Genomic DNA, 14,117 nt, shown 5'->3' on the forward strand with positions numbered 1-14,117 from the left:
GAGATACCAGAGGTCACCATCTCAGAAGCCCTCTGGAGAAAAACAAAGGAGCACAAAGCAGTGATGGAGAAAGTGTGGCACTAAATCATCTGAATATGTGTGAATATGAAGACAGCTGTGCTTGAAGCCATTTTCCACCTGACTTCTCAGTCCTGCAAGCCAGTGACACTTTTGTTTTCCCTTCAGCAATTTGGGTCAGGTCTTTTTCTCACTGAAAACCTGTAACCACGGAGTTGTTATAGGGGGTGGTGAGGAGGGTTGACATGGTGCAATTTCTTGCCTAAATTGAAGCTACTATTAGGACAACTAGAGTCTGACAAATTAGGTTGACTCAGAGGTCCATGCTCTGCCCATGCCTGGCGACACAGAGAGTGGAGTGGGTGCTCGGAAAATGCAGGTGAAAAGGAAGCGTCATGAAGAAGACATGAAGGATTGGTAAAGCTTTGATAAACTATGGTGAGTAGAATGTCCTTTGGCATTTTTTATTGTGCTACACTGTCCCTGGTGATCACAATCAAACTTGTCTCTCTCTGTGGCAGGAACACCATTCTAAGGATAAAGGCAAGCATCATCAGTAAACTGGGAGGCAAGCCACACTGCTCACGCGTTTTGCAATCCCTGGATTTTGAGATGGTCAGGCCTATTCAAGAGTCACTTTCTTTTTTTTTAAAAAATTATTTATTTATTTATGGCTGTGCTGGGTCTTCGTTTCTGGGCGAGGGCTTTCTCTAGTTGTGGCAAGCGGGGCCCACACTTCATCGCGGTGCACGGGCCTCTCACTATCGCGGCCTCTCTTGTTGCGGAGCACAGGCTCCAGACGCGCAGGCTCAGTAGTTGTGGCTCACGGGCCTAGTTGCTCCGCGGCATGTGGGATCTTCCCGGACCAGGGCTCGAACCCGTGTCTCCTGCACTGGCAGGCAGATTCTCAACCACTGCACCACCAGGGAAGCCCAAGAGTCACTTTTTTTAAGAAAAATTTGAATCATCTCAAGGGGAAATACAGTTATCACAGACTGACAAGCTCCCCACTAATTATGTTAATCTTACTCTATATCCCTAGTATTTAGCATGGTGCCTGATATATAGAAGATCCTCAATAAATATTTGTTTAGTGAATGTATAGGTAATTAATTCTACCTGGGGCATAACCTCCAAAGACCTCTTGCTCAGCTGTTTGCTCTCAATTTCCTGAGTCCAGCAGCTCCTTTCACTGATAAATGGTCTCATTGTTCCTTCAACTGTAGATCAAAGAACATCTGTCCTACAGGAAAGCAAAGTCAGTCTCCTAACAGTCTGGGTTTCCATTATGCTCCCAAGAGCAAGTTTGGATCACTCCCCAAAATGCTATGGATAACAATATGCTCTCCCTTCATGATGCGAACGGGGAGGGCAGCAGACAAAATATAAATAACGACCTGAAAGCCAGGTAATTTAGAATTATTTCATAGCTGATGAGCCATTATTCCTCCCTATCATCAATGCCTCTAAAACAGGCTCTCCTATCACCTTGTCCAACCTCCATCATAAAATTAATTACCTCTGGATAGACCCCATTTAATTGTTCATAAAATTGATCTTACTTCTCAGATTTTATGGCAACTAGTATGTCATCAACAAAAGTGCCTAGAATAAATGGGATGCTCGTTATCTCCCTTGAAATAAAATAAAATAAACCCATGATGGATGCAGGCGCATTTGACACCTGTGTCTCTTGTACTGTAATGGATAATTGCACAGCACCCCAGAGATCTCTGCTGGAAGGCTTCTTCACTTTCAGAAAATAGTAAAAAGGCATGTTCTTTCAATTAGAAAATTCAACGCATTTCATTTTTAAAAAGTGCTCTCGTTAATGCATTTGTTTGTCTCTCTGTTTATTCAGTTATTCAATCCAGAAGGAGTGTGGTTACAGAAAGAACGTGCAACTTGGAATGAGAAGAACCTGGATTCCAATCTTACTTCCTCCGTGTAATAACCATTTACCTCAGAAAAATTACCTTTTCTCAACTATAGGTTTATCCTCGGCAGATTAAGCATCATGATATTTATTTCATAGGCTGTTGTTAGGTTTAAGGGAGATGATGAATACAGAACACCTAATAAAGCCCCTGGTCCAAAGAAGACATTTAGTCAATGTTAGATGCTATTATATGACTATCATTGCTATTAATAAACCAACCAGGAAGCAAACATGCATTCAGTGAGGCAGCATGATAGAAAGAGGATGGATTTCGGTAGATCAGTGCTTAGATTCTGTGATTTATAATCTATATATCCTTAAGTGAGTTACTTAATCTCTCTTATCATCCACATCCTAAAATGTTAAGTGGGAATTTTAACATTTAACTTGCAGGATCAGAAGAGATGGTGGATGAGAGTGAGTCCAGAGCAGTGCTTGTTGTAGAGACCCTGCATGTACAGTAGCCCTGGCTTCGGCCTCATACTTCTCCTCCTGTGTCCATTCTGAGTGGCGTTGCTGAGGCTCCTAATATGCACCTGGAGTTTACTTAACTTGCTGAAGGTCTGGGCAGAAGGGCAGGACTCTGACCCGCGGCAAAGATCCGCGATGCCTGCAGCTGAACGGAGCTCGTGAATCTGATGTTTCCTCTGCATTCTTGGTAAGAACTGGTCCAGGAGGCTGGCCTGGTCAAGCGTCCACCCCTAGGTTGCTGGCCCAGGGAACATTTTCTTCCCTTTTGTCTGAAGCCTCACACCCTGTTTCTCAGCTCCTCAAACTACATGTTTCAGTTAATGGAAGTTATTTCTGTTCTAAGATCACCTTCTCTCTTTTAGCTCAAACTCTTACCCATGTGGTTCCATCTGTCTGGAACACAACGCTCTGCTTCCATTTCTATGGCCTTTCACGTAGATGTTCCTGTTCACCCCGTAGTTTAGAGTATGTGCTGTTTCCTCTAAACTTGGATCTTCTCCTAACCCCCAGGTCTAGGTTAGATGCCCTTCTTTATCTGCTTGTTATTCCCTTCCCATAATGCTTGCTGTGCTGCCTGTTCGTCTAGCTTTAATTTATAAACAAACTGTGTGAACGTACATGTCTCTCCTATTCATCCCTCTATGTTCAGTGTGGGCTTCCAGTAAAGACGTGTTGAAATGTTGGATAAACTATAGGCCAATATGGGAAGTTCTTAGGTCAGAGACCAGGTGATGAATCTTTGAAGGGTACCTCACTCAGCTCAGCCCAAACCAGATAATCCAAAAGCCTTGGTCAAGTGAGTCAAGGGAAATATCCCAGCTAAAGAGCCAGAGGTCAGAGAAGCTAAAGAGAGGTAGAGCAGGAAAAGCAATGGAAGCACCCGGGAGAAAAGACTTAGGCGGGATGTGGACCTCTGCTACTCATATTACAGAGTCTCCTGTTGGTTGTGGTGAGGGGCAGATAGGGCAAGTCTTAGAGGTTTTACATCAAGGGCTTGAACAAGGGGCTGAGAAGGAGAAAGAAATAGCTTCCTGTTGGCATTTTCCACATATTTCCACAGGAAGTAAATACACAGTATATTTTATCAAGGACATTCATTACAGAGAAAAGATGGTTTTGTGACTGAGTTTGGAATTTTCATTATGAGTTAAGCCATGTTAACTATAATATTGCCAGACATCTTAGAATCTTTACAATGCTAACATGAATTTCTAAGCTTAGACCATTTTCCAAACTACACAACCATATCATCTTTTTTTTAAAGGATAATTTCATTGAGCTTGTATCCCACGAGGCATTGGTTTAGAAAACACAGCTTTTTACCATTCTTCGCGGTTTGTATTATTTTTACGGCTTCTGTCATTTCAGGTGTTTATTTATACTTGCCTTGTTTTTAGAAAAGATCTAAAGCAATCAGTACACTAATGATCATTACAGTTTTGCTTTGTTGGGGGCTTTTTACACTAATGGTTTTGTTTGACCTGGAATTTAAATCCTCCTTCATGAATTCTACTGACTGAATCAGAGGTTATTACTTCCCTCTGGCAAAGAGAAGTAGCGAGAGCTACCTTCAGAAGGTGGAGAGATGAATGAGCATTTGCGGAATCTAGTCTGGGAGCTTTTGATCTAGGATGCCACAGACCCATGGAGACTCAGGGCAGGGCCAGGAAGGAGAATGGACATGACGTGGGAGATTTTGAGTCGCAGTGACTCAAAAACTTGCTTAACCTTCTGGGGTCTCAATTGTATTGAGTGCATGGCTTCAGATAACAATATCTATATTAAAAGGTTGTTGAGAAGATTAAACGAAGTGAAGTTTATGGACGCCCTAGCACAGAGCAGCTCTGTGAGTGCTGGGTGTGATGATGATTTGTTAATGGACAGAGGCTCATCTCTAAGGTTTCCTTCCATCAGAGTTTTGTGGCTCCTTTCTATTTGGGTCAATCTCTTATTCTTCCCTGAATATTCTCTTTCTCCATTTGCTAGTATAAGGTTTCCTACCTTTTCTCCGAGATGTCCCCAAAACCCTGAGGAAAAGTATAAATTTTGTCTGTACCTGTTCTGCTAAGGTAGTGTTCCTAATTCTTCAGCTAAGACAAGCTAAGTGCGGGGACAGGGATTTAACAAAGCTGCGCCCCCCCCCCCCCCCAGGGAACACCTGTACAATGTGCTGATGGATAGAGACAGCTTTGTGTCTGATTCCTGGCGTGGCGGGAAGAGGGAGGAAGGGGAAGGGACTAGCAGTTTTCTGCATAGAAATAAAAGTAAAATAAAATAGTACATTCTTCCTATGAGCTGCACACACCCAACTGGTCTCAAGCCAGTCACAGAAAGACAAATAGTGCATAATTCTACTTAAATGAGATATCTAAAATGGTCAGACTCAGAGAAGCAATGAATAGAATGGTGGTTGCCATGGGCTAGGAGGAGGGAGAAATGGGGAATTGCTTTTCAGTGGATATAAAGTTTTGTTACACAAGATAAATTCCAGACATCTGCTGTACGGCGCAGTACCTATGGTTAATGATAGGGTATTGTGCACTTCAAACTGTGTTAACCGGGTGGATCTCTTGTTAACGTATTCTTACCAAAGGGGGCAAAACACACAAAAGAGTGCAAGGACATTTTTGGAGGTAATGGATATGTTTAGTACCTTAGCTGTGGTGAGAGTATGCATATACCCAAACTCATCGAAATTTATACATTAAATGTGTACTATTTTTGTATATTTCAACAAAGCTTTAAAAACCCCACAGATATGCTCACATTTGTTCTAATGAAAAAATAATATTCCCTCTTCTATATTTCTTGCTAGTGAGGTTGTCTTCCCACTATTTGAGTAAAAATGTTGATCCAGGAAATTCTGACTTTGCATATCTCCCACACTCCACAGAGTTTTCTGCATTAACCCCCACGTGGAAACACGGACCCACCCACTGGAGGACTGTGAAGAGAAGATGTGAAGAGGTCTTAGCAGAGCATCTGGTATATAGTAGGTGCAAAAGAAATGGCAAGTGTTGCTGTTACAAAATGTGTTATAATATAGGATATTATTTTGTATCACATCGGGAGTAGGAAGGTATAGAAGCTATCTGTGCATGGAAAAGAGAAAGAAACAGGGAAATGGTCCCGTGGTACCCAGTCTGTGTAACTCAGTGTACCTAGGGCTTTACTTCTATTACCAGAAAGTTGAATTTGTAGGACTTGTGGAGTCTAATGAAAACCGCTTCATTGTTCTGCATCTAACTATCTCTCTTTAACCTATTTAGTATTGGCGATCCTTCCTCTGCCCTTGGATGGAAACTCAGTTTCCCGACTTTGTTGGGTATACCTAAAATCCAGTCTCAAGATAGCAACTGAAAATGTCTAGTCCCAGTGGATTATAACTCGGAAAGTTGAAATATGAGTGCTCACTCATATTCAGCGCTCTCCTTCCTGGGCACATAGGAAGACAGCATTTTCCAGCTTCCAGTGCAATTATGCTTGCTACCATGTTGATGAATTCTGGCCATTGGGAGATGGAGAAAAGCCACTTATGCCATGTATACCGTTCCGGGTCACTTTATAAAAGCCCATGTACAACACTCCAGCTCTCTCTTGCTGTGCTTCAGAAGCCCTGGAAGTCATTTGTTGAGGTAGTAACGATGAGATGGAATCTCAGTCAGTGAGGTTCCCTATGTGAATATGTGAAAGCGCACCTCCGCCCCCCAAACCCAGGCATACGCACACCCGCTGTTATAACTGAGACGTGCGGATGAGAAGAAATAAAAAAAATTGTGGTGTGAATTAATTGGAATTGTAGGTTTATTTGTTACCTCCTTATAGCCTCTCCTATCCTGACCAATTTTCTGAACTTTATTTATTTATTTATTTTTTTTTGCGGTACGCAGGCCTCTAACTGCTGTGGCCTCTCCCATTGCGGAGCACAGGCTCCGGACGCGCAGGCTCAGCGGCCATGACTCACGGGCCCAGCCGCTCCGCGGCATGTGGGATCTTCCCGGACCGGGCACGGACGCGCGTCCCCTGCATCGGCAGGCGGACTCTCAACCACTGTGCCACCAGGGTAAGCCCAGAACTTGATTTAGTTTTAAATCTTCTGCTCTCTACATGCTGCCAATGGGTTTATGCTGCTCATTTAAAACAAAAGAGGTTGGTATAATCCTCGTACTCTCTTTTCTACCTGGAATTTCTCCTCCTCCAGACTCATGAAGTAGTTTTCTGACCCCACCAAGCAAAGGGTAGGGAGGCTAGGGGAATGAGCAAGTTCTTACCTAGTGTTGTCCTAAGATTTTCTTATTTGGCAGATGACGAGAGTTGCCCTTTCCTTTGTGAGTGCCATGGTGAGTTCTTCAGAATCTCCCCTGCTGAGACCCCGCGCCCCTGCAATTCCTATGACGTGACTTCCTTCCCATATCTCCTCTGGGCTTCTGTCTTAGCAGAAAACTCCACATCTCATTACTGCTGAGTCTCATCAGCCTGGAAGGTGGCCCTTTGGGGCAGGAGTCCTTTGGAAATTACTCCAAGCTTCCATCCCTACCTCATTTGGTCCCAAAGCCCCACGCCTGTTTGATTGACTCTCAGAAGGAGTGCAATTACTTCCAAGATGTTACTCTCCATCCTTGAAGCCCAAGGTTACTATAACTTTCTCGGGTATAGATCAGCACCCATCCCTGGTTACATATCAAATCTGACTGTGCTCATAAAGCCCTCTTATCAGGCTCCTCCCCCTTCACATTCTCATTGGCCCCAAGGCCTTTCCCCAAAGCCCCTGTTGCAGAGTCCTCCTGGATCACTCCTCCACCTACTTTTTTATATCCACATTTTATGATAGTCATATAACCAATTATTTTTTCCATGGTGTTCTGTCTCCAATTCACTTTGGAATGTAACATCTGTTGAATTCATGCCTCATGAAGCATGAAGAGCACCATTTTAACATTCCTTTACACATACGTTGTCTCATTTAAACTCGATACGTGCCTTGTGAGTTATATTGACCCTTACTTCATAAGTGAGAAACAGAACTTTCAGGCAGGTTAATCAGGTCACATATGTAATTAGCCAGAGCGTAGGTGCCATGAGGGAAAGGAATCTGTCTTGTTCACTTTTGCATCACTGAATATAGAACAGTACCTGGCACATGGTAAATGCTTAAGAATTTGTCCCATATGAATACATGATATCAGGGATTTACAGATCTGTTGCTATTTACTCTATACCAGGTTACTCAATCTTGGCACTGCTGATATATGGGGAGAGTTAATTTTTGTTGCGGGGCAGGGGGAGGGCTGTCCGGTGTATTGTAGGGTACTCAGCAGTATCCCTGGCCTCTACCCATGAGATGTCAGTAGTGGCCCTCGCCCTACTTGTGACCACCAAAAGAGCCTTCAGACATTGACAAATGTCACCTGGGAAGTAGTCACAGGGTTGAGCACTGAAACTACACTGGTGTTTTTCCCACGTATGTCTGAGGTCCACGGTGGGTAGGAGGGTATTCTTGGACTTAACTGTATTTTTCAGGTTCCTTGCAATTAGGCATATCCCTGGGACCAGTAAGGAAATTTCTTCAAAGCCTCGTACCTGGGGACTCCTTATGCACGATTCCTCATTCTCTTTTACCCACAGGTTGGCTTATACTGAGATGAACACCAGGTGATTTTGTAAGTTGTATGTTGAAGGCCACTGAGATACAAGTTGGAAGAAATTGGATCCTGAATCAGTGCATAGGAGCCAGTTGCACAAGAGAGTTTCCTGGAGAATATCCATCTTTGGAATGTTTCACAGGAAGAGATGAACTTTTATTCTAAGCCAATGAGATTTGAGGATTCGTCACTTACAGCAGCTGGTGTCACCATAACTAATACACTCTTCACAGAGATTTACGTAAGTAAAAATATGAGTAGATAAAAAGAAAAAATACTTATTTAATTATATCTCAGGTGATCCTTGGAGGTGGCAAAACTTGAAAGTGATCCAGTAACGGATCAGTTAGACTCGACAGAGACGAGGATGTGACCACGACCATCGCACCTACCAGGGGTCCTTTTCTACTGAAGACTGTCCTGGTTGACTTCAGAAAACAAGGGAAAATATAATAAAACTCTTTTCTTTGACAGGACCTTAGGGATATAGTTTTGCCATAAAATAATTGAAATCCGTGTCATGCAGGTAGCTGTATTCCATTTTATATTGCAACATAACAGAGTACCACGAATTAGCAACTTGACATGTCTTCATTACCTCACAATTTCTGTAGGTCAGAAGTCTTGGTATAACTTAACTATACCCTCGGCTCAGGGTCTCCCAAGGCTGAAATCCAGGTGTCAGCCAGGCTGTGTCCTCACCTGGAGGCGCAACTAGAGTAGAATCTACTTCCAAACTCCATCAGGATGTTGGCAGCCTCATTTCCTTGTGTCTGTAGAATTCATGTCAGCTTGTGTCTTCAGAGCCAACAGTAGAAAGACACTAACATCTAGACCCCTGTATAAAGGATCCACGTGATTAGGTCCTTCTCACCCAGGATAAAATCCCCTTTGATTAACTTAAAGTCAATTGATTAGCGACTTTAATAATTACATCTGCAAAATTCCTTCACTTTGCCAAATAGCATAAATCCCAGTCCAATGTGGGTTAGCAAGAGAACTCTGCATTGTTAAAGGTATTTGGGAACCAAACTCTTTCCGTTTTTGGCTCCAGTTACATCCAACTTCTTCAAAATTTCTACATTAAGCCAACAGATGGAAACAGAATTGAAAATTATCTATGGACAATTTATATTTTAATGGCTCAGACCTAAAAGTATAAGTAAATTACTTCAATTCATATTCCACTGGCTAATTGCTGGGAGGGTGAAAAATGTAGTCTAGTTTGGGGCCCAAGGAGAAGAGAAAACGTGGAATGGTTTTCAGTTTACCCTTCTGGTCACTGCCCAGAAATCTGTTTCGTTCTTCTGTCACACAGAAAAGCTCTCATACCCTCCGCAGTAGAGCCAAGCCAGGTTTCTTCTGTCCCACTGCATTCAGCTCAAAGTCGGGTAGATGCTTAGCGCCCCAGTGGTTCCCCATGGATATGTCTCCTCATGGTTCAGTAATTTACAAATAAAAAGGAAGTTGTCTGTTTCCCCATCCTCCTCCTATGCAAAGACATTCTCAGTCAGAAAATGGTAGAATGGGAGGCTACAGCAGCCACTGGTCTGTGTCTTCGAAGTCCTGCAGGGCAGGCTTTAAGAAGGTCCTCTAACTTGAAAATTGGTGATGTTTCTTAGTTAAATCCTCCTCTGATGTTTGGGAGAATACTCATTGCCCCTCGTTCCCCATGGATTTTTTGCTCTATTCTCTGGGGGTTCTATTCTTGTTCATTATCCTCCAGGGTGCATTATTATAGGTCTGCAAAGTTTCTGTAACCCTGTAAAGCCCACTTCTGCAGGTGCAAGTATGGTATGGAGTCTCAAAGGCCCTTTTAGGTCTCAAAGAGTCAGAGAACCTTTGGTAGTGTTTTGACAATGTAATTTACCCCCAAACTTAGGAAGCTTCTGATCTGTTTCTCTCCAGTCAGTTACACGTGGCCAGTCATCACAACCTAGACACAATTCTGAAGCTTGATACACTTTGCTGCTTCCTTTTTTATGTCTCCTATCCTTCACTTAATGGGTTGACAGTATGAGGCACCTTGTGTAAAGCTTCTCAGAAGGTCTTGTGATGACTGGGCCCCTGACACCCACAGGAGTGGCCAATATTCTTAATTTGGATTTTCCTCCTTCCCTGCATGGCTTTCCTAGTCTTTCATTCTTTTTCAGATAAGACACGTGGACATACAACATTGTCTTGGGCTCTGTTTTCAAGACAACTAGGCTGAGACACTACTACTTTATGCAGAATGGCTGAGTCTCTGTGTGTCTTTGTCAATCCAAGCTTTTCCAACCTTGTTTCCTACTGTTGAGAGCCTAGAATACTCATTGTGCCAACTTTTTGATGTCTCAGACTTCTGAACTGTCTCTTTTCTCTTTCTTTTTCCTCTTACATAAAAGCCAACCATTGACCAAGCTCTTCACTTTTTTTTAATCCTTTCCTAATGTCAGCCACTCACACTGACCCCTTCTAGCTACTTTCTCTAGGGCTTGTGGGCTCAGCCATCCCATGGTCTGCCCCGAGTTAGAGCAAGTAGTATTTTTCCTTGAAAGCTTTATTGAGATAATTGTAGATTCGCATATAATTGTAATAAAAATCAATACTACATAGATATCCCTTGACTACTTTTCCCAGTTTCTCTCTGTAGCAAAATTTTGCCAAACTGTATTAAATATCATAGGGCAATGACTTTAATACAATCCTCTGATCTCATCCCAATTTTCCCAGTTCTCCTTTACACATGTATGTGTATGTTGAGATCTATACAGTTTTATCATCTTTGTAGGTTCCTGTATCCACCACGACAGTCAAGATATTGAATAGTTCTAACTACTGCTTCATGTTGGATCTCGCATGTTGCATTTTATAACTATCCCCATCTCCTACCATGGCCACCCCACTTGGCTCTGGAATGAAGTCCTGACCACTAGAAAGCTGTCCCTTTCTAAAATCTGGTCATTTAAAAATGTTCTATAAATGGAATAATACAAAATGTAACCTTTTGGAATTGACTCTTTTCACTCAGCATAATTCCCTGGAGACTTAACCAAGTTGTTGATTCCTTTTTATTGATGAGCAGTATTCCGTGAAACTTAGGTAACACACGTTGCTAACCGTTCACCTGCGGAAGCACAGCCAGGCTGATTCCAGTTTCTCGCCGTTGCTAATGAGGCTACTATGAATTCTCATGTACAGGTTTTCACGTGAACATAAATTTTTCTTACTCTGGGATAAATGCCCAGGTATGAAATGGCCTGGTCATATGGTAATTTTATATTTAGTTTTACAAGAAGCCAATAACCATTTTAATGAGTGCCTATACTGTTTTACATTTCCAGCAGCAATGTGTGAGTGATTCATTTTCTTTGCATTTTCTTTGGTATTTTTTGTTTTTAACTTCATCCATTCTGATAGGTATGTAGTGATAGCAGATTGTGGTTTGAATTTGCATTTCTCTGATGGTTAATAATGTTGAATACCTTTTTCATGTACTATCTGTTATGTGTATATCTTCAGTGAAATGTCTCATTTTTTTTTTTTAACTGTTGAGTTTAGAGAGTTCATTATATATTCTAAATACTGATTTTTGGACAGATATGAGGTTTGAAAATATTTTCTCCCAGTCTGTAAATTGTCTTTTCTTCCTCTTCACATGGACTGTCAAAATACAAACTTCTTAAAATTTTTATGAGGTCCAGTTTATCAATTTTCCCTTTATTGCAACATATTTTTAATGTCAAGTTGAAGAACTCTCAGATTAGCCCTAGATCCCGAAGACTTTCTCCTCTGTTGCTGTTGTTTTTGTGGAAAGTTTTATATTTTTATATTTGTCTATGATCAATGGTGAGTTAATTTTTATATAGTGTGTTGAGAGTAGGTTAGGATAACTTTCTTTCCTTGCCTGTGGGTGCCCAAATGCTCCAGTACTGTGTGTTTAAAAAGCTACCCTTCCTCCATTGAATTACCTTTCTACCCTTGTCAGAAATCAGTTGAGCACATTTATGTGAGTCTCTCAGTAGGAGCTCTATTTTGTTCCATTGACATGTGTTCCATTGATCTGTGTGTCAATCACACAGTCTTGATCGACAAGTCATTTCTACTTTACTGTTTGAGTTCATCCAGTGAGACTTTCCTGTTACTGCATTTTTTAGTTTCTTAACTTCCATTTGGTTCTTTATATAAAACTTTTATTCTTTTGCTGTAATTTCTATTTTTTCTTTTGTTTCAGGAGAATCTATAATTGAATTTCGAAGCATTTTTTACAACTACTGCCTTAACATCCTTCTCTTACAACGATATAATTCCCACGTCTGATTCGCCCTTGTACACCATCACTTGATTGTCGTCTCTCATTGAAGTTGTGATTTTCTTGGTTCTTGGTATCCTAGGTGATTTTCAGTTGCGTCCTGGACAGCGTCTGTATGTTAGAATGCTTTGGGTCCTAGTAAAATCTCTTCTTTTAGCAAGTCACCAAGTTTAGGTTTAGAATGCAGGCTTTGGCTGACTTTGTGGAGTATGGTTCTAGTGGCAGTTTAATCCTCAGAATGTGTGCAGCGTGGTTTTCATCTGCTTGGTTTGATGCTGCTGGGCCTTCCCTGTCCTGGCTAGTGCTGCGGAGGGTACAGAAGGCATTTCCCCAAGTCTGCTGTCGGATGCCTTCCACTGGTGAGGGGCGTGGTTTGGGTCCACCTACTGGACCCCAGTCCCACCCCCTCTGCTCCCCAGGTGTCTTTGAGTGGGAAGGGGGAATCTCAGTTAAGCCTGTGAGGAAAGAGAGGCTTCCTGGACACAGCCACTGGTTTTCTTGTCTTTTTCTTGTTTTATCCCTGACCCCTCAGAACCTTTCAGCAGAAAGAGGGAGTCTCAGGCCCAGTGGGGGAAGAGTTCTTTGTTTATCCTCTGGTTATTCATGGTGTCTGAGTGAGTAACCTGATGTATCCAGAGAGACTCTTGTTTGATCCGGGGCCAGAATGCGTCTGCCTGCATGTTATTCTGTTGGTGGGTCGGGGATTGGTGAACGCCAGGCCTGGGTGACCTTCTTCTGTTGGGCGAGAGAAGACAAGATGCTCTGCCCCTGAGCTGTTCTTCCAGTCTTGGAGCCCGAGCCTGCTGGCCTTCTTACACCTCTCAGAGTTCTCCTTGGTTGTCTCCTGCACCCGTTCTAGGGTTTATGGTGATGCTGAGTGAGGAGGGACAAGGAAAAACATATCTATGCCACTCTGTTCAGACCAGAAGACCGAGCAACATTTATTCCAAGATATCTCACAATCAGACCTTCGTTTCCCTATTTTATCATTAATTCCTCCCACATATGCACCTTATAGAATTACTGAACTTAACTGACTTTCTTGCCTTTGTTTGTTTAAATTGTTCCCTCAACCTGGAATGCGCTGTCGTCTCCACTTCTTTACAAATGCTCGTGGGATTTTGCGGAGTGTTTTCAATGATTGGGGAAGTCAGGGCCGACTCATTAAGGGTAGTGGATGCTAAGGTAAGGTATTTGGACTGTAGGCTACAGGTAAAAAGGATTCCCTTGCTGGCCTCAATCCTCTGAGAACCCTTATTAGTGGTTATTGAGGCTGTACTCTTCTGGGTTACTTGATTTGTAAAGAGGGAAGCACACCTCACTGCTTTGTGGTAGAAGTCGGTTGACATTCAGTTATTAGACTAATTCAAACTGTGTTTTCCAATGAATGTCTCAAGGGAGGGCTTCCGAGTCACTTTGGCTACTTAAGGTAGTCATCAGAGTAAATTAAGGGCTCAGCTCTCAGGCAGTGGATGCCTCTAAAATAACACCTGTTGGCCTCTCTTGATGAACAGAACACTCCTGTTTGCAGTCTGGTTTTGCTGCATAACCATAGAGACAGTGGTTCTTTTGTAAGAAAATAACAAGCCATCCAAAAAAACCTGCGATGCATTTAGGTACCTATTATATTTGAAACTAGAAGCTAGGAAGTGTATGAGAATGCTCACCAAAAAAAGCTCCTGTGTGCAGCACGTGTAAAATGTTTACTCATTCACGCACGTGTTTACTTATCCAGTCACCTCTGCGCTTATTGTTT

At 42.4% G+C, this 14,117-nt stretch overlaps 2 long non-coding RNA genes across 2 annotated transcripts in view; both read left to right on the top strand.

The window, feature by feature from the left end:
• Nucleotides 1-279: 279 nt before the first annotated feature.
• On the top strand, nt 280-5,420 carry LOC132593754 (uncharacterized). The gene is made up of 5 exons (XR_009559561.1): nt 280-456; nt 540-633; nt 1,880-1,965; nt 2,351-2,615; nt 5,322-5,420. It is a non-coding gene; the product is annotated as an uncharacterized lncRNA (long non-coding RNA).
• Nucleotides 5,421-6,414: 994 nt separating this feature from the next.
• LOC132593792 (uncharacterized) overlaps nt 6,415-14,117 on the top strand; it is a 58,207-nt gene continuing 50,504 nt past the window's right edge. The window contains exons 1-2 of the long non-coding RNA XR_009559645.1: nt 6,415-6,491; nt 8,054-8,311. This is a non-coding gene — a long non-coding RNA (uncharacterized lncRNA). The remainder of the gene's footprint in view (nt 6,492-8,053; nt 8,312-14,117) is intronic.

This window comes from Globicephala melas, chromosome 17 (assembly GCF_963455315.2).
Source record: "Globicephala melas chromosome 17, mGloMel1.2, whole genome shotgun sequence".
NCBI lineage: Eukaryota > Metazoa > Chordata > Mammalia > Artiodactyla > Delphinidae > Globicephala > Globicephala melas.